We start from the raw sequence: 19,215 nt of genomic DNA on the forward strand, positions 1-19,215 counted from the left end.
GTTCAGTTCATCCCGGGTTCGGTTCGCTCCCCCACAGTGCCGCTCTCTCTGCTTCTCTGTCTACCTGTATGGTTTGAGAGCTTGGAACATGTTTCCTGCTGCCATGTGTCAGTGAAACCCAACATACTGCATCTCCAATATTCCTGCTCTGACCAGTAATTTCACAATTCTGTTGGTCAAAGGAAGAAATTGTTCAAACTTCTTTCTCCTTGCTCTCCGTTTTCCTGCTGACCTACATCCGTGACATCTACTCATCGACTCCTCCAAATTTGAGGGTCCTAATCCATGCATTTCCCAGGCTTTGGAGAACTCAGTCAGTTGCTCCCACATGAAAACGGCTTTGCTGTTGGCATGGTTATGCAATGCATGTCGACAAATGTTAAAAAGTGCCAGATTTACCAGCAGAAATCCTTTCAGCATCCATATTGGCGTAGAACGTCGACGTCTTCACAGAAAAGAAGCTCAGCAGATACCTTCTAAAAGGTACAAGAAAGACAACATGTTTAATGCTATTGACCATTGTCAATCTGGAATTTGCAGGCGTCTCTGCACTGAATAAAAGTGTATTAGCATTTCAGAATGTTTTACTTTCCTAAAGGTGTTTTGCAGCAGAATTTGCCGTTCCAGTAATACAAGGAGCAGTTCTTTTGGAACGTTCCCTCGTCTTCCAGACCGAAACTTGACCTTCACCATTTTTGTTGACGAGCATTTCTTGATTATAATACAAAACTGTGGGGAAAAGCTTCCGAAAATCACTTTCCCAACTTAATGTAGCCTTCTCATCCTTCACAGTTATCAATTATTTAAACTGTCAGAGTGCCAGGCAGAGTAACCCATAGCTGCTGAGTATTTATAAAGGTTTTAAAATGACTTCACTCGGCCTCTCCAAATCATGACTGTGAATAATGCATCACCCAGCTCACTAATTAAGCAAAGTTGTTTTTTTATTTTCTTTTGTTCACTTTTTACCCGACTGAAAATAAAAAATAACTGAAATTATACACTGATGTTGCTAACAACGTTGAAAAAACGTGTTTCTTGTTCTGATTTAGGTCTCCTAAACTTCATCTCACCTTCTAATTATTGTTGTATATCGTGACAAGCAGAACCCTTGAAAAGGGATAAGGACTGGTTGTTCTCATACAGAATGTAAGGAATAGGACTTCACTTGGCTTCATTTTTCTCCTCGCACATCACAGAAAAGGGGAACGTGTCTGTGCTCCCTGCCAAACGCACTCTCAGCGGTATAAACAAAACAAAACTGAATTACTGACTCGCTACATTTCAAACAAGTCTATGCAGCCGCATTTGTCCAGAATGTCATCATTTTGTAAAATGAAGTTAGACAGTTGAAATCTCTTTAGACTGAACATTTTTAAGCTCGTCATCAGCCTGTAACATAAACATTCATCCACCATATCTGCTGCCTCCGCAAAGCCCCAATTAAAACTGTGATAACACAAATTTATACAGTTCTAGTTTATTTCAATGTCCTATGGAAGCTAGCAACAAGCTAGATAGATAGCCGCAAGCTTGATGGGTGAGAGACTATTTATGAAGTATTTCTCCTCTCCTTTGTTTTGGTTTCAGTAGACAATCAGAGACTTACTCCCTGCGTGTTTACTAATGAGAAATTTCGAGCTGGAGACCACATAACACCGAAGATGGGCCATGAATACCTAGCTGTAGTCTGCATTCACCAAACCCCACAGGAGAGCAGAGGGTGGATTAAATGTGAATAGAAGTCACAAGAGCATTTTATGTATCAGTATCAGCTTGCAAAGTGTTTATTACTGCTGAATATTAAATGTAACACACTGCAACCCTTATGAAGTCCAATGTCAACTAATATGCTGACTTAATGAACTATCTTCCGTGTGTCTCACTCACCACCATTCGTTCCTGGCATCTATTATAACAAGTAGCCGACTTAAGGCCCCTGCAAATTTTGAATTTCTACACAGACTTCACAGATCTGTTTAAGAAAGCGTATTTTTTCAACACCTTTTTCCTCACCCCTCTATTTTCCTCATTTGGCGTTGCTGCCCCTTGTAGCGTATCTTTTCCATCATCACCTTCACATCTTACTCAGAATCTCACCTCCCTTTATCCTCTACCATTTGGTTCCATGTTTCTTTTCCTCTCCCTCTTTCGCCAGCTTAAGTACTCCTTCCGAGTCTTGTGTGATTAGTCAGTTTGAGAGCAAGTCTGCAGCCGTCTGATAAAATCCACATCCCCCACATGTTTCTGACTGGAAGAAAAACCCTTTAGAATTAAACTGATGGACACGTTAATGGTTTCCAATGTGTTTCCTTTTTGAATGCTGGAGATGAAATCGTTTCCAAATGCTGCCATGTTAGGTGTTTGGGAATTATAATAATAATGCTCAATTAATATCTTTGTATAATAATATAATTTTCTTTTTTCCTATGAAAGAGCAAGAGGATGTAATAATTAAACAATTGAAGGATTGCTTGAGAAATGAACAAATGTTAGTTGGGCATTACCTCTAAAGTGAGTAAGGATTTAAAGTCCCACTCTGGCAGTTATAAATCCTCAAAAGGCTGTTGGATTTTGGTGGTTTTTCAGCCCTTGGTGCCATACAGTCTGGTCGGACCAAGACACTCAATATATTTGAAAGAAAGCCCCTTCTACGTACACGTTTGTGGGCAGACACACAGCATACCCCCAGACAACAGGTAAACTGAGCAATGACACCTACATTGGTTTGAAGAGAAACCCCTGCAGCTTGCTAGCAACATCCAGCTGTAAGAGCTATCCCTCTTACCCTTACCATAGAAACAACTCCCTCCAAGACACTTTGGTTCACAGTTGCGCCTAATTAGCCTGGAATGCATCCTTTGTTCTTCTGAATTCGCCCTCAGACACCAAGCCATGGTGCAGCAGCTCCCCGCTATGGCGCCTGCAAGCATAGCATAGCAGTTTGAGAGGGCAATAACAAATTCCTCATTGGCTGAACATTCCTCCACACCACAGCTGTCATTGGCTCATTCATACTCAACACATATACCCACGACTCTCACCTAGACTAAAAGCCAGTCCTCCTCAACAGTTATAAATCACCACATTTTTCCTGCATTGTTAGGGTTTTTACTTCAGAGCTTTGACGCGACACTATTGTGTTAGAAGATCCTGTTTTGATGACACTGTAAAACCCTCCAGGTGTTATTTTGTTGAGACTCGTTGGACCATTTTGTGTCGGCACGTTTGGTTTTTGTAATAAATGGAATCTTTTTCGCCAGCCGGCTTCCTTCGAATACTTCCCCTGAGTTTTCATCAGAAAGAAGAAACGACAAAGAAGGTCAAGATTCATTTGCACACATCCAAAATGTACATTTGAAGTTTTTTCCTCTAGAATTTAAGATTGCTTTTAAGATCGTTCTGGATGTGACTTGACATTTTCTATCTCATTCAGTAAATATGGATCTATGAATATTTTAATATGGCCCTGCTACATCTCCACCCACAGCAGGTGAAGCCCGGCCTTGTTAACTTAAGTTTATAACTAAATTTGCTGAACAATAATCTACAAAATATGCCTGGGATGAAGTTATTGAGCAACCAACTGCCAAAGGCAAAATTAATCTGGTGCTAGAACGGATGCCAGTAAAAAATATACTATTTGATTCATTTCTGTTAAAAGAATAGATATACAACCATTCTGCCACCATATTTAAAACCAGGAGACCTAATTAAGAAGCCACACACCTGTCTACGTAAGGCCTCACAGATTATGTATGTCAGAGAGGAAGCCGCGATGTCAGGTGATTAACGGTGGACTTGTGAGACTCATTTGGTTCAAGAACCCCATCTAGGGTTGGATGCAATGAGAACTCTGCAGCATTGCAAGTACCCAATTGCATCGTAGTCATCATTATGAAATGGTAGATGCTCTAAAACATCACCGGTCTTCTTATATCTGGCTGCCAAACTGAGTAATCAGGGACAAAGGGGTTTGGTCATACAGAAAAGCAAGCCAGTGTTGCTATGAATGAAATTCAGAGCTCCTTTATGGAGATGGGAGAAACAACCAGGGCTGAACTAAACCAATCAGGCCTTTATGGTAAGTGGGCAGACTGAAATCACCCCTCCTTAAAAGGCACACGACTATTTGCAGGGAGATTGCCAAAAGGCACCTGAAGAACTCCCAAACCATGACAGGCAAAATCAACCGATGCGATTAGAAAGGAAGCCATAAACATTTGTCTTCCAATTTCAAATGTAGTGTGTGGAGGAAATGAGGCACTAAGCAGGTTCACACGACACTATGAAAAACAAATCGTGTTAGTCTGACCCAGATCAGACCTTTGAAATGCGCCTAAGCATGTTAGTCTGACCAGAGTCAGACAAAAGTGAGCTTCTCAAACCTGGACTAACACACCCAGATAGTATGGATGGTGTTCAAATCACTTCTGTGTGTATGTGCTCATCTTGACTCTGCACATGCTCCAAGGTTTGCGTTTGTTTGTTAAATCAGTAAGGCTCAAGTATATATTCCAATAAAGTTGCCAAATTCCCACTTAAGTCAAGATTTTTCTTTTTTTCTTTCTCGGACGGCGAGATGTGTCAGAAAAAGTGATTGAAAATCAGCCCATTAAGACGATGTCAACTTGCAGTGTTTTAAAGCATTCCCAGGCTGACACTCTGCCTTAATAAGATCCGGATTTAATAAACTTTTTTTTTTTTTCACACATCCACAGACACACTTCGGTTAATTACTGGTTTCCGCTCCAGTGAATGTGTACTGTTACAAAGACGGTGATCCGGTGAAGTGGCCCAATCACGTTGTGGCCATTAGAGAAAGTCACCAAATCAACAAGACCTTTTTTTTTTTCTTCAAATTAATTTGAATAACTGGAATACGTCTGAAAACGTCAGACTGTATAAATAGAAGACTAGTTTGACTGGATGTTGTAGATCGCAGTTTTGCAACAAGTTTTGCTACAAGAACAAACTGTGTATGTGTGTATGCGCGCTTTGTCAGATGCTGCCTTTCCAATGGAAAGAGAAAAATATGAGAGATTTGCATGCACTGACATCAGCATTCTACCGCTCATTACACCTCCCACACTGCCTCCTTATATCTGGGGACCTGTGAAGGTCACATGGTAATGGGTATTAACCGCTGAGACGGACGTAGTGAGCATCTGATCAGGCAATGTGACTTACTAAACTTTCTGCTGCCTGAGACAATGTGGATGAAACGAATTATAGAATATCTGATTCGTACTTTGAGAAAACAATAAGATGCAGCTGCTTGGGTGGCTGCCTGAATGGCACATATTAGCTATCGCAAAATTCAGTCGCAAAAAAAGTGCTTCAGGGCAGGCATTTTGTCCGAGCGGTAGAAACATAATAAACTGAACCTGGCTGCAATATGTCAAATGAATTTCAAACCAGCGTATTGAGAAACCTTTGAGATCTTAGAATAATAGCTATGACCACCCTCTTTGCTTTTCTTTTGTGGAAATTTGATAAATATATTAAATGCTACAGCCTGAGGACGGCTTTGGCGTCGGAAAAAAAGGGGTTCCTGAAGAAGACGAAAAGTGTGAACAAAAGAAAAACTGTGAAAAGTAAAAATGGCACGGGCTTAATGGGGCTTGAGGCAGCTGATGAGAGAGTTATTCTGTAAGTGATCTAAATCTCCCCCTCAATCGTTCCCCCATTAATCTTATCTTAATCACAGAACTGTGTCTCTCCTTAGATATTCAGTGGTAAATAGCAGTACTGTCAGTTTATGCGGGAAGTAGCAAACGATGGAAAATAGTTGTTTAAGTGACCGCATGCATGGGTTTGTTCATGTTGAGAGCACGGGGTAGTATACCCTCGCTTTAGTGTCCAGAGGATAGATCTCCAAGCTCCTGTTCTTTAGTGCTCTCTTGCTCTTCTTCCCATCTTTTACTGGATCTTTACCTCCTTCGTCCTCAAAAATCTTTCCTCGGTGCAACTCAAGAGAGTACACAGAGACACACAGAGACACGTTCAACATGCAGACATCCAACCAACATTATGTCTTTGAGACATAGTTGGTCAACACCCCAAAGTGTGGAGGCCAAGTCCAACAGCAGAATGGATTGTCGTGCTACTGAGCCTTCCTGAATAAATGACAGACTTTTCTCACAAAGGCAGGTGCACGCTTGCGTTGAGGGGCCTTGGATTAATTTCTGTCTTTCCACTGCATGTGTCATGGGGCTTTCAACAGAGGTGTTTTCAGCTGAGGTGTTTTCACACTCCGTTCACAATGCGTTGCTCACACACAGAAAGACACATTGTTTTCACTCCCCTGCGCATTTATAGTGGCAAGTAAATGTGACTTTAGAATTGTTCTAACTGTGAAAGTGAGTGGGAGGCAAACTGATCTTCAAAAGGGAGGACGGAACATTAACTCCTCAACATGTTTTGTACGGTTTTAGAAAACAATAAAGGAATCATTTTCAAGAAGCCTCTTCCACAGTTCATTGTGTTAATAGGAGTCAGCAGTAGGTTTAAATTAAGATCTATAGGACCAAGAAAAGTGTTGGAAGGTCGTTCTTGGACCAAATTGAGCAGTGCAGAATTTAATGGGGGAAAAAAAAAAAAAAACGCTACAATTGTTAAGCACGGGAAAGGATGCATCATACTTTGAGCTTATGTCGCATTCTGTGACAGAATGTTTTTGTGGAGGGAACAATGCATTGGGATTCAAATAAAATGGCCTCTGCAACAGAATCATGCTTCCAAAAACTTCCTCAAAAGATGCAAGCAAATAAGCTAAAGAAAAAGCTAAAAAAAAAATCACAATTTTATGGTGGTCTTAATATGGAGTCTTTGTTTTTTCTTAAGTTTGACTTTTATCCGACTCTCCGTCAGCAGCTTCACGTGGATGTTGCTGTTTTTCTGTAAAGTGAAAATAAAGATGATAGAATTTACTCTGCTGCCCTGCAGCTGCTGCATCATACAGCACACACAGTCATGGAAAAAAACAAGCTAAATCCACCAATAATACACCAATAATACTTCGTATTTTTCTCAGTTTGCTTTTAGTGTCCAACATGTGCTGGAAATGCCCATTTGATTCAAATGCTTGGAGGCTGTTCAGACCTGGACTAAAGTCGCGGCCCAGCCTTGATATTTGAGGTTTTTCCCTTCTCCTCAGATATAACGATGAACGTTTTCATGTGGAAACAAACATACGTTTTGCTTAAACATTTAATCTGGAACAAGCATAGCTTCATACTATAAACACATGTGAAATCAAATGTCAAATAAAAGACACATCTTTGGCATTCATTTCTTACACCTTTCTCTATTTGTAGCCTATTGAGTTCAATTTCCAAAGCACCAGCAGAGCATTCTGGGATTTGTAGTATTAGCAGTGTGTGCACAGTCTACCAGCTCTAGTAGACATTTGGTATTATCTCTTGGGCCAAATATAATTACACGGCGGGCCAGATTTGACATCTATGATCTTGGTGATCTGATCACAAGTGGACACATTCAATATGGATGGGGTACACATTCAGCCCCAGTCGCTCAGGCAACATTCGGTGGTGGACCAGGACCCCTCTGTCTGCCTTTTTAGGATAATAATGAACATAGGGGGCATATTCCGGGGCCACCTACCTATCTGACGCAACTCCATGCAAGTAGCTGAGCCACCACTAGAATGTTTTCTTGCTCTCATGGATTCGGAGGATTAGATTCCTGTGAGAATTACAAAACTCACAGGATGAATTATTCACAGAAAACCTCCTTATAGCCTTCAATGTTCATTTCTGTGGGAACAGTGAACAAAGCAGCTGTGAACCCAGCTCCAAAGCCACAGATCTGTCTTCTGTGCTTTTTTATAATGTTTTTTCTACAGATTTTCATCCAAGTAAACTTTTAAAATTTGGTTTGCCGTGTTCCCGGCAGAAGGAGGCCGTGCACTCTTTTGCCTTCAAGCTGTCTATTGTGTCCTTTGGATACAATGTGAAAGCGCCTACATTCTAAAGTGAGGTGGGACACAAAACCGAAGAGGGAAGGCTGTGTTTTGAAATCACCATGGCAAGAAAGTTTCAGTGCCAACTGAACTTCTGTCTCGTTGGAAATGACGCAACAGCAATTTGTGGGAATGAATTCAATGTTTTTTCTCTCATATTCCATGTCACATAACAGAGCTCCATGTCATTCTGAGAAATAACTCGGCAATAAAAGTGACTCAAGCCAATCCGAAGCATGTTAATGTCTGAGTGAGTATTTGCTCAGTTCCTGAATGTATTTGGGAATGTACAAAAACGTCAGTAGTCTTGCTGATGTCCTGTTTGTTGCTCAGCTTGCAGCCGACTTTGTGTCGCAGGCACCGTGTTTAATTAACAGAGCAGGAAACTGAGATGCAATCACGAGAGGTCATCCAGGATGTATGTGGGGACTGATTGCAGGTATCAACAAACATAAACACTGTCCACTTGTGATTGGATAACCCAAGATGGTTTTCAGAGCCCCTTTGATGTCGACAAAAAAAAAAAATCTACAGTGTTTGATTGTTTTGATCTGAGATGTTAAATGGTTCTAATTCAGGGAATCTGTCAGTAAAGGGGTGGCAGGACACGGATGTGGACTTCAGAGGTAAAAAGCAAACTGATTTATTTATCAAAACAAAGGCAACAGAAGGCCGGATAACAAAACTAGACTGTGACAAAAAACAAAAGACTTGGCTTGACATGGCATGAGCTAACTTGGCGTGGCGCGGCAAAACTTAACTAAACATGAACTTAAAACTAAGACGTGACGTAAACTAACACATGATAAAACACAAAAGAACTAAAGACATGGGGAAAACCCCATGGACATGACAGGATCCTCCTGTGGGTGGTATGTAACAGTATGAAGTAAAGGCTGGGAAAGCAGTACGGGTTGGCAGACTTCTTACACCTTATGTCACCTTACACTACACTACAAGTTTGTATGGGGTGATTTCAAATTAAATCGTATAAGCATTTTCTAAAAATAATTTTTTCTTGACATGAATCTGTAGTATGGCCTGATGTTAATGGCTACAGACAGTGTCTCAACACATCCTGGCTTCCCACCATTAAACGTCCAAGTATGGTGCATCACTTGCAACCATTTCAGTAGCCTGTGGTTTAAATCACAGCTTTCCAACGTGTCATCTTGTCTAGATTACGAGGTTTTACCAATGACTCCTTGATAGACTTTTGATCCCAGAAGTGGTGGAATGAGTGAAGCTGCTTAACACAGCAGCCGCGTAGCCGCTCTGTGTTTCACACCGCGAAGACGGTGTCAGAAGGCGCCTAACAAGTCTGCTATTGGCAGAAAGCTCACCAGATGGGCTTATAATGCCGATTTGTATCTGTGTGTGTGTGCATGTGTGGGAGAAGGACAAAGATAGCCCCTCTCCTCCCCCGTGTCACTGTGCAGTGTAATGCAATCAGCAGGAGCAGCAAACGCAAGCGGAGAACATCTGCGGAGCAACACAAAGCCAAATCCTCTCCGCTGGGAGACAGTGACCATGGGCATGGCCCATATGGATGGACCACAGTTTTCCAACAAGGCCAAATAATGATTGATTCTAGCAGTCGCTAACTGCACTACAGTCTGCGCATTTTTAATTCACCAGAGTGGCTCTGTCACAGCCAAATGAGAAAATAAGCCATCATTTCATTGTCACTGGTGATCAAATTAACCCGCCGGTCTAATTCGGACCAGGTTGCACAGAATGTGACAGACTGTTTTGCTCTTTGTGCCACGGAAAATGAAACTAACAATAGTAAGAATCTCAATGACATGTATGTGTTGGTGAAACCCTGAAGCTGAGGAGCTAAGCGTGTCTCTTTCTGCTGGAGTGCTGATTAAGAGAATGATGAAAGCGTACGTAACAGCCCGACTCATCTACACTTCATGGACTCAGAAGAAAGTCCGTCTGGTTGGTTGCTACACTCCTCTTTCATACATTTAACTGCTTAATGCAGTGGATAATAAGACACTTGAAACTTGAGGCCATGCGATCTCCAAAATTCTTACAAAGATGCTGCATAGAATGTAAAGAAAAACACAATATATGTAGAATACATTATTCAAACTTAATATTTAATTGAAAATAGTAACTCAAAGTTTCATGTACAAACAATTCAAAGTGCTTTACATAAATTAAAAGCATTGCAGCAGGGAAGCATTAAAAATACACAAAATAATATAAAGAGAAATAAATAAAATCATTTAAAGGAATTTAAAAACAAGCAACAGTCAAGATAAGTTAAAAGATATCGTGCAGATTTCATGCATAGACACATGAGAAAAGAAATGTTTTTAACCTGGATTTAAAAATGTCTACATTTGGTGAAAGTTGAATCTCCACTGGCAGTTTGTTCCACTTGTTCTTAATGTGTTATTTAGAAAATGTATCCCTGTTTAGAATGTTACGCAACTAACATTTAAAGAAAAAAAAAGGTTTGGATGAAACTATCTCTTTTGTTTTTAAAGTCCCTGAAATTAAATTCCGTAACCCATCTTGCTCTCTACACCAACTATAAACCAGTAAAGGACAAGCAATAACAAATAAAACACTGTTTGGTAGGTGTTTTTGATAGTGTTTGTCATGTCCTGGAAAAACAATAGAAGTGTTGATGTGATATTACCTCTGTGTTGCATAAAGACTTTGAATGGCAGCAGAGTTGATGTTGAGCTGTAGGTGGAATCTGATCTTTGATCAGGCCACCGGGAGCTGACCAATCACAAGAGATGGAGACAATTGTCCATAAAAGGCAAGAGAGGCCACCATGGAAATCTAAATGTTAGATTACATATTACACACAAACAGCAGCAACTAAACCCTGCATTTCAATCTGGAGTTATGAATTAAAAGTAATGCATCAAAGAAAGAGAAAACATTCTGACTTACGTACTTACAAGTTGAAGAACTCCATCTTTAGAACGCCTGCAGTGAAGCTGACAGGTTTCACTCTTATTCTAAACAGGAGAACAACCTCTCAGCTGAGATAAGTTTCTACAAGTGTAGCTAGCATCAGTTTCAGGAGTTTGATTTTATTAACAAACCGCTTTTTCATCAAAACCAAATTAAAGACCAACAGAAGATTTTTTTTTTTCTTGGGGTGCCACGACTGCTGTTTGTCTCACTTTGACATTGAAGGAACATGTTTCTGCACCTGCAGTCCTCTGGAGTAAGTTCAGTTGTCTTCAAACTAGCCGCAGGAGGCTACACTAATACGGTTAGTACAGCAACGCTTGAATTAGTTGCAAAAAGTAAGAGAAGGCCAGCCTCTCTTCCTATGAATCACAGTATTTAGATATGAGTTCCGGTCCTCTAAGCCTCCCTGTGTGACTCGTTAGATCTCACATAGTAATTTCAATCATTTCAATTTTAATCACCTTCACATGACCAAAGCAAAAATACAGAGTCAAACAAAATAATGCTTTATTGTCATCATACAGAAATCTGTTTTGTTTTCGTCTTCTGAAAATTTTAAACTGGCTCTGCCTTCCTTGGTGCCTCCCTTGATAATATCATGGGAACTTTACCAATTACTCTATGAAGAGAGTCATTTCATAGTCTGTGAGAGTCACTCAGCAGCTTCTGCAACCCTCAGTTGTATTATTCAGCTTTTAATGATAAAAAAAAAAAGCAAAGAGCAGTAAGATTATTTATTTGTTCTCAACGACTGAATCCAAATCCTTTGCAATAGGCGTTATAATCCGCTTAGCCTTTTCCGGAAACTTTGACATCGCTCGCTCGTTGGTCAGTCTGATCTGTCGTGTTTCCAAAATATTTCAGTTTAGTTTTACACAGCTTGCATATAGTGTGGCTCGTTTCAAGTCATTTTTATCTTCAAATTCATAGAAGTGATTCCAAATGCTGGCTTGTAGTGCAGAGGGTGCTGGTCGTATTTCTCGAGCAGCCATCTCCTCACGACTCTGTTATGTCTTCGCAATAAACTGTCCGGATAACTGCACTTGTGGCCTTCTGACTTCCGTCTTTTGCAATCCTCAAAATTAGATAATCAATTAACGTTTCGAAAATGGAGTTTTGATCGTTGTAAATCGATTCTGAATCGTCCTTGTCCAAATCCTGATGCATCAAAGAATAGATTTTGATTACCCCTAGTATACGTCTGTTATTTCAGTTATTCAATTTAGCATTTTTCTCTGGTCACTGTCAGTAATCATCATCATCACCACAATGACACATCATTTCTGCCTCTACTTGTGTTAACAGGAACATTCTTTTTCCTTCTCCCCAGCAGGCAGTGACCTTGCCAGATTGAACTGGCAGTGTGTTGTTTGAGTTTTGTTTGCCACCAGCAGATGTTAGTTTCCCTGCATCTGTTCATTCAATTTCTGACATGTGCAAAGTGAGCGGAGGGCACGCCGAAGGAGTTACACAACATATTTTTATCGAATCTCAAGTCTGCATCTTTGATCGCATCTTATTGACAAATATTATTGGCAATCTTAGACCTTGCTGGCATTTACCTATATACTGCACTTATTTGATTTTAAAGCCATTTGAGACTCACAACATAACAACTTACAGCACAAAAGGTTTTTCCACGCCATCCATTCCTGCCTGCAGCATGAATGGTTCAATAAATCTCTTGATCCATGTGTACACAACAGGACGGCTATTTGTATGCCATCTGTGGCTTTCATTTTGACAAGTGGAGCGATGTGCATTTTCAAAACGCTGCACAAGTATCCTGTGATGTGGCCACCTGGATAGCTTGATATCATGGCATTGTGTACAAGCAGCACTTAAGTCACCCTGTTTGGGGTATAGTTAGATATTACAGAGGGATCTCATTCCACCAAAGTAAATGATTTTAATGAAAAAAAGAAAAATATGTGCAATGTGACTTGGCATCTTCTGTTAAATGAGATCTGCAGACTAGCATTAGTGGCCTAGCTTAGCGAGTACACTTAAGGTTTAACCCTCGCCTTTCAGTTTCGTGATTCACTGCTTATTAGAGTTCTATCCCAATGACAGCTTACTCTGAAACCTTCTCCTGAGTGACTGGCCCTTTGATCATGTTAGCCCGATTCTTTCATTGGAAGCCCCAGAACAAGCTGGAGAAAGGTTGTACTTACACTCGACTGAGTATGATTGGCCAGTTTTTAGTGGCATGAACAGGCCGGGCACCGTCTTCGTCATGTTCTTCAGATGTGATAAACAATGTTTGTGTAAGTGTTGTTTTAGGTGTGTATCTAATGTACCAGACCTATCTGACCAAAGAGAGACGCTTTATCTGACCCAGTTATTTAGTCCCGTTATGCTATCTTAAAGTCTTGGACCATTCAAGGACACACATTGCGTAGTATGAGCAGAGTGGATAGTACAAAATAGGAACATACAGAAAAATACAGAATACCAATATATAATCCCAGCCAGCATGTCCATGTGGGGCCCATAAGGTTTAAATTTGGGCTGCAGATAAGGGTCCCAAGTGGGTTTGTCCGCAGTTTCTCGGTGGCCCCACCTGTGTTTGCCCATATGGGTTTCAAGTTGCTGTGTGGCTTTAGTTGGACTTTGCATTTAGCCAATTTGAATGTGAACATCCTTTTACTTTGTGTGATGTGTTTATCTGTATTGCCTTTGGAATAATTTAAGGCTTAGGGTAACCCTAACCCCTAACCCTTCAAGTTGCACTTTGAAACCCATATGGGCAAACACAGGTGAGGCCACCGTGGAAACTGCGGACAAACCTACATGGGACCCTTATCTGCAGCCCAAAATTAAACCTTATGGGCCCCATATGGACATGCTGGCTGGGATGTCTAAGAACAAAGCCAATTATAACAATCACCTTGGGAAAAGGGTGATCAGAAGGCTGTGGGAAAAAAAGACATTGGTGGGACAGTAAGATGGTTTCTTTTCTGTAGCCTCTATCTCAAGAGTTACTCCGTTTTTTCATTCCATTTTATGGTACTCAGTCAAGCAAGTTTCAAGCAAGCTGAACCAATCTGCCACAAAGATGCACACACAGTATATCATAGTTGATTCCATATAGTGGCCACAAAGGACTATTAAAGGCATTTCAGTGTTCAGCAAGTACAACAAGTCTTCAACTGCAATCCATTGTAAGCTAACAACCTTAGCTTCCAGCTAACCTGGAAGCTTCCAGCACTTGTAAGTGGTTTTCACTTACAAGATTTGTTAAGCTAACGAGCTTCCAGGTTAGCTTAACCTTTTGCGTCATCTTTGAGCAATCAGTGGGTTTTGGTGAGTTTTAGTGGGGCTGCCAGACTCTTTTATTTGAAGTTTGCCTCCTTGTTGTAGCACACAACCACATACCAGGAATTCCTCCATTGCTCTGTTGTTTATGCCATATCAAGATTACATGTCAGTTGTCGATGTTGGCAACAGTAAAATATCCCCCCTATGTCGACGTGGTATTTTCCATTTGTGGAAAACTAAATGCTAACAACCCAAGCCATACTATACTGTGCAATGGAAAATTAAATCTAAGGAAATAGAGACAGTCAAAACGCTTTGGTTTCCATTTTCAAGGTTTTTTATGAATAATATCTCAGGAGAAGGAAAGTTTTATTTTTGAACAGGGACCGATTTCTCTGAAGCTTGGTCTTTTTAAGATTTGAAATTAACCTTATTCTTTAACTGTCATCATCTGAATATTTTTCATTAGTTAAAATATCTGAACTATAGAACATCCATTGCAATTTTCTTATGTTCCTGCAATTACAAGCTGTTTTTTTCCCAAATTGTAAACAGATAAGAAATTAAAAGAATGACGACAGTTGAAATCACTGGACAATTAAAGAGATTATTTTTTAATTAAGTTTGGTCTTTTTTATGTGTATGTAGCATTCAAACTGTCAGACCGTTTGACTGACCTATTTTATAAATGTGCCATCGCTGTACCAGATCCCCTGGTCACAAATCAGAAAGCAAACACTGTGAACCTGTACCACCACATGTGCACTCACCTCAATTCCCAAAGTAGGACATCAGAAGCTTCAAGGAAATAAACCAAACTTAAAAAGTTGTCCACAAACTTCAAGAAAATCAGGATAAAGAAACTCCTGTTGACAGCAGGCTCTGCTCTCCACCGCTGCCTCTATAGGTTTACTAATGAGATGTTGTCTCAGTAAGCGACTGCAGTAAAGAGGGATTCTTTTTATTCTTTTTTTTTTTTAAATGATACCACTGTCGACCAGCTGTGCCCGCTGACCTTGTTTATGCCTTCACACTGTGGCTTTTGTTGAGATGAACAGTTGGACGATGCTGCACGTCACTCTGCATACTGCTGCTTTGTGTAACTGCATCTCTGCAGTCTCTGAGGGTGTTCCCGGTGGCTCAGTTTCTCACGTACTACATAAGCAATGTATCCACACACTTCTTCCAGTGGAGATCTATTTAAGCTGAAAATGGCAGCTCTATACTTGGCGTGGCTCTGCTGGTGTGCGGCTCCTCTGCAGTGGAAACATTTAAAGCGATACAATGTAACTTCTGAAAAAGCCCACTCTGGAGCTCCCCCTACAGGCTTGGAGGTAATGTACGGTTACACTGTCGTAAATACAACACCCTTTCACTTTCACTTTTCACGTTTGTTGACGAACCGGCGGGAGTCAGAAGGTGCAAGCTATGTCGACCGAGAAGGTAAGAGTAATCAAATGTACCTGGGAGCGTGAGAGGGGTCTATTTGTTTTTGCGGTAGGTGTGCCAGAAAGCAAGTCGAAGTACTTCCGCTCAGCTCCCGGGCCGCTACCGGGCCGCTCCAGCAAAGTTACATAGCGCAGTTTTTCCAACTCAGGCCCCCGAAGGGCATAGGAGACAGGCCAATCGTAATATTAAAACTCATTCTAGCCGCACAATTTTTTTCAAGCTGTTATTTTAAAGGGGTAGTTCGCCATTTTGCACATTAAGCCCTGTTTTTAGGTAGTCTGGGGTGAATTATAGATGTTCTGATCACAATTTGGACATTTGGTGCTGAACGGAGCATTTAGGTATCCACTGCGGCAGCCCCCCCACCTTTGCATTGAGTCAATGACCACTCAAGCAAACAATCATAAAACGGCATTAAACTTTCTTTTGCAGAGACATGAAACTCACCGTGTGGTCTGTGGTGGACAGCGATACGTTGGCTCGAAAATCACCGCGAAATACGCTTCCAGAGAAGTTATATTACCATTATTGTCCGTCTTCATTGATTTGTATTGTACACAAACAACGCACTATCGCCACCTAGTGGCTGGATGTCTTGCTGCTGCTATTCAACGGTGTCCGGAAAAATAGGTCCACCAAATGCTAAAACAACTGTTAGAAGGCACATTTCGCTGCGATTGACCCGAAAATCGCGAAAAAGCGTATTTCGCGGTGATTTTCGAGCCAACGTATTGCTGTCCACCACAGACCACACGGTGAGTTTCATGTCTCTGCAAACGAAAGTTTAATGCCGTTTTATGATTGTTTGCTTGAGTGGTCATTGACTCAATGCAAAGGTGGGGGGGCTGCCGCAGTGGATACCTAAATGCTCCGTTCAGCACCAAATGTCCAAATTGTGATCAGAACATCTATAATTCACCCCAGACTACCTAAAAACAGGGCTTAATGTGCAAAATGGCGAACTACCCCTTTAAGGTAGAAATGTTATATAGTATTGCTTTAAACGCTGATTTTAGGAATAGGACGTGTTTTGATGAATGAATTGGCCCTGTCCATGTAGGAATGTATATACACTCATGTTATTGCTTGTGATAACTCGTGTGTGATGTCACAATATGATAATTCTCATTTTGTCACAGTAGTAGCATGATGCAATGTAGATGACACTTAAATAGTGTGTAGTCTTGGAATTCTCTTCGGCCATTTATAGCAGTTTTCCTCTCAGAGTTAGCCCTTTCTTTCTTGCACATCTTGTTGTGGAAACTGGGACCAACGCCCTGTCACTCCATTCATCATCCATATCTTCCTCTTGCTGCTCTCTTCAATTCGTAGGCTCGTAGCTCTCTCCATGGATCCACCACCACCGTGAGATGTTGTTTCTCACAATCTATCAGCAACTTATTCTGCACCGTGGTTGACTGCACCACACTGTATAGAGCCTGGCGTGATGGATGGCCATAGATTCTCACACACGCGTGCGTAAACACTCTCAGACAAAGAGCTAGTAAAGTCTGGTTAAGAGGAAAGAACGAGGGGAATAATTCTGAAACAGAAATTGTGAGCTTTTATGTATCTTTAAAAGAGTAAAAGCTCGGTGTGTGGTGACTGACATCACATGGGACCATGTTATAGCATTCACGTGTTTCCATGACATAAGGTGATGTCATAGTGACGTGACAGGCTGTGCCCACTGACCTATTCCATCCATCCATCCATTTTCTATACCCGCTGAATCTGTCGGTCGGGTCGCGGGGGGGCTGGAGCCTATCCCAGCGGTCATCGGGCGAGAGGCAAGGTACACCCTGGACAGGCCGCCAGTCTGACCTACTCCATAAATAGTAAAGTTTGTAGCCCCCAACAATATATAATCTTCTTTAACTCTAACAATATATTTTGTTTTGGTGAGTAAGAGAAAAGTAAAAGACCTGCAGAACGTGCGGTGTGAGATGGAGCTCGGACTGGGGTTTCTTCTACGGATTCGATGGACCTTCTGGCGTTAGATCAGATTGCTAAAACAGAAATGCATTTCCCTTCATGATGAATTGATCCATCCATCCATTTTCAATACCCACTTAATCCAACTCAGGGTCGCGGGGGCGCTGGAGCCTATCCCAGCTGTCATTGGGCGAGAGGCAGGGTATACTCTGGATGGGTTTTCAGTCCATCACAGGACCGTATGGAGACAAATGAGACAAACAACCACGCACGCTCACATTCACTCCAAGGGACAATTTAGAGTCTCCAGTTAACCTGACATGCAACTTTTTGGGCGAGGGGAGGAAGCCGGAGTACCCGGAGAGAACCCACGTATACACGGGGAGAACATGCAAACTCCACACAGAAAGGCCCCAGACGGGATTCGAACTCGGAACCCTCTTATGATGAATTGATATATAATGACAACTCAATCGTGGTCTTCTCACTATTCAGCTGGCGCCTTCATCACGACTAATCTATAATTTATTCTCACACATTGATTTGTACTAATTCTTTGGACTCTGCACCTTAATTTTCCATTAAGATTTTGTTTTAATAGAACTCTGAATGAATGCTACCAAGCTTTTACATCATATGTAAACGCCCAAAAATTATGTTGAACATCACAACACTAGATCAACACATTTCAACAAATATATATACATACGTACTGTATATAATACATGTAAATCAAATATATGAAATGTATATATTAGGGCTGTTTGTACTCAAAATCCAAAAATGAATTCTAAAGTAGTGTATAGCTTTTAGCATTTAGTTTTGTTTTAAATGTGCTGCCATTTGAATGAAAGTGCCATAACATTTGTTGTGCAAACACACTTTTAACATCAGCATTTTTATGTAGTTTTTATGTAGAAGCCTCGCTCCACTGTCTGTTTCGTTGAATGACTTGCTGGTATCAATCGTGTGTTTTGCCTTGAAGTGATATTTTAGACCTATTACGGTGATAAGACCATTCAACTTGGCTGTAAATGCGGGATTTTTTAAAAATTTATTTTGAAATATGTGCTTTTATGTTAAAACAAGTAAAACAGGAAGTATTGCCGGTTAGCTCCGTGAGCTTCACACCGAGACCGAGGAGCACCTGTAACGGTGATGTTACCTGCTAGTTTATTTTTATTTTATTATTCCATGCTTCATGGTGTTTGCTGTAACTGTGTGAATGTGATGCATTCAACAGACTTTTACAATAATAAAACCTGCGTTAATGCGTGATAAAATATTTATCGGGGGGGCGGTCTGTGGCGTAGTGGGTACAGCAGACGCTCCATGTATAGAGGCTATAGTCCTCGTGCAGCTGGCCCCGGTTCGAATCCCGCATCGGACAGCCCTTTGCTGCGTGTTGTTTCCCTCTCTCTTCCCCTTGCTTCCTGTCTCTCTTCACTGTCCTATAATAAAGGCATAAAAAGCCCCCCAAAAAATATATATATTTATCGGTGTAAATAATAAACAAGTTAACGCGATAATAACGAGTTAACTCGCCCAGCCCTAGTATATATATATATATATATATATATATATATATTCAGTCACAAATCAAGCATCAATATTTTCTTATTTTTGGAGAAAAACGAAAC

General features: G+C 41.0%; 1 protein-coding gene across 1 annotated transcript in view; it reads left to right on the plus strand.

The window, feature by feature from the left end:
- The window catches only part of lsamp (limbic system associated membrane protein), a 605,659-nt gene that overhangs the window by 263,357 nt on the left and 323,087 nt on the right, over positions 1 to 19,215 (plus strand). The window lies entirely within an intron of this gene.

Source organism: Odontesthes bonariensis, chromosome 9 (genome assembly GCF_027942865.1).
Source record: "Odontesthes bonariensis isolate fOdoBon6 chromosome 9, fOdoBon6.hap1, whole genome shotgun sequence".
Classification (NCBI taxonomy): domain Eukaryota; kingdom Metazoa; phylum Chordata; class Actinopteri; order Atheriniformes; family Atherinopsidae; genus Odontesthes; species Odontesthes bonariensis.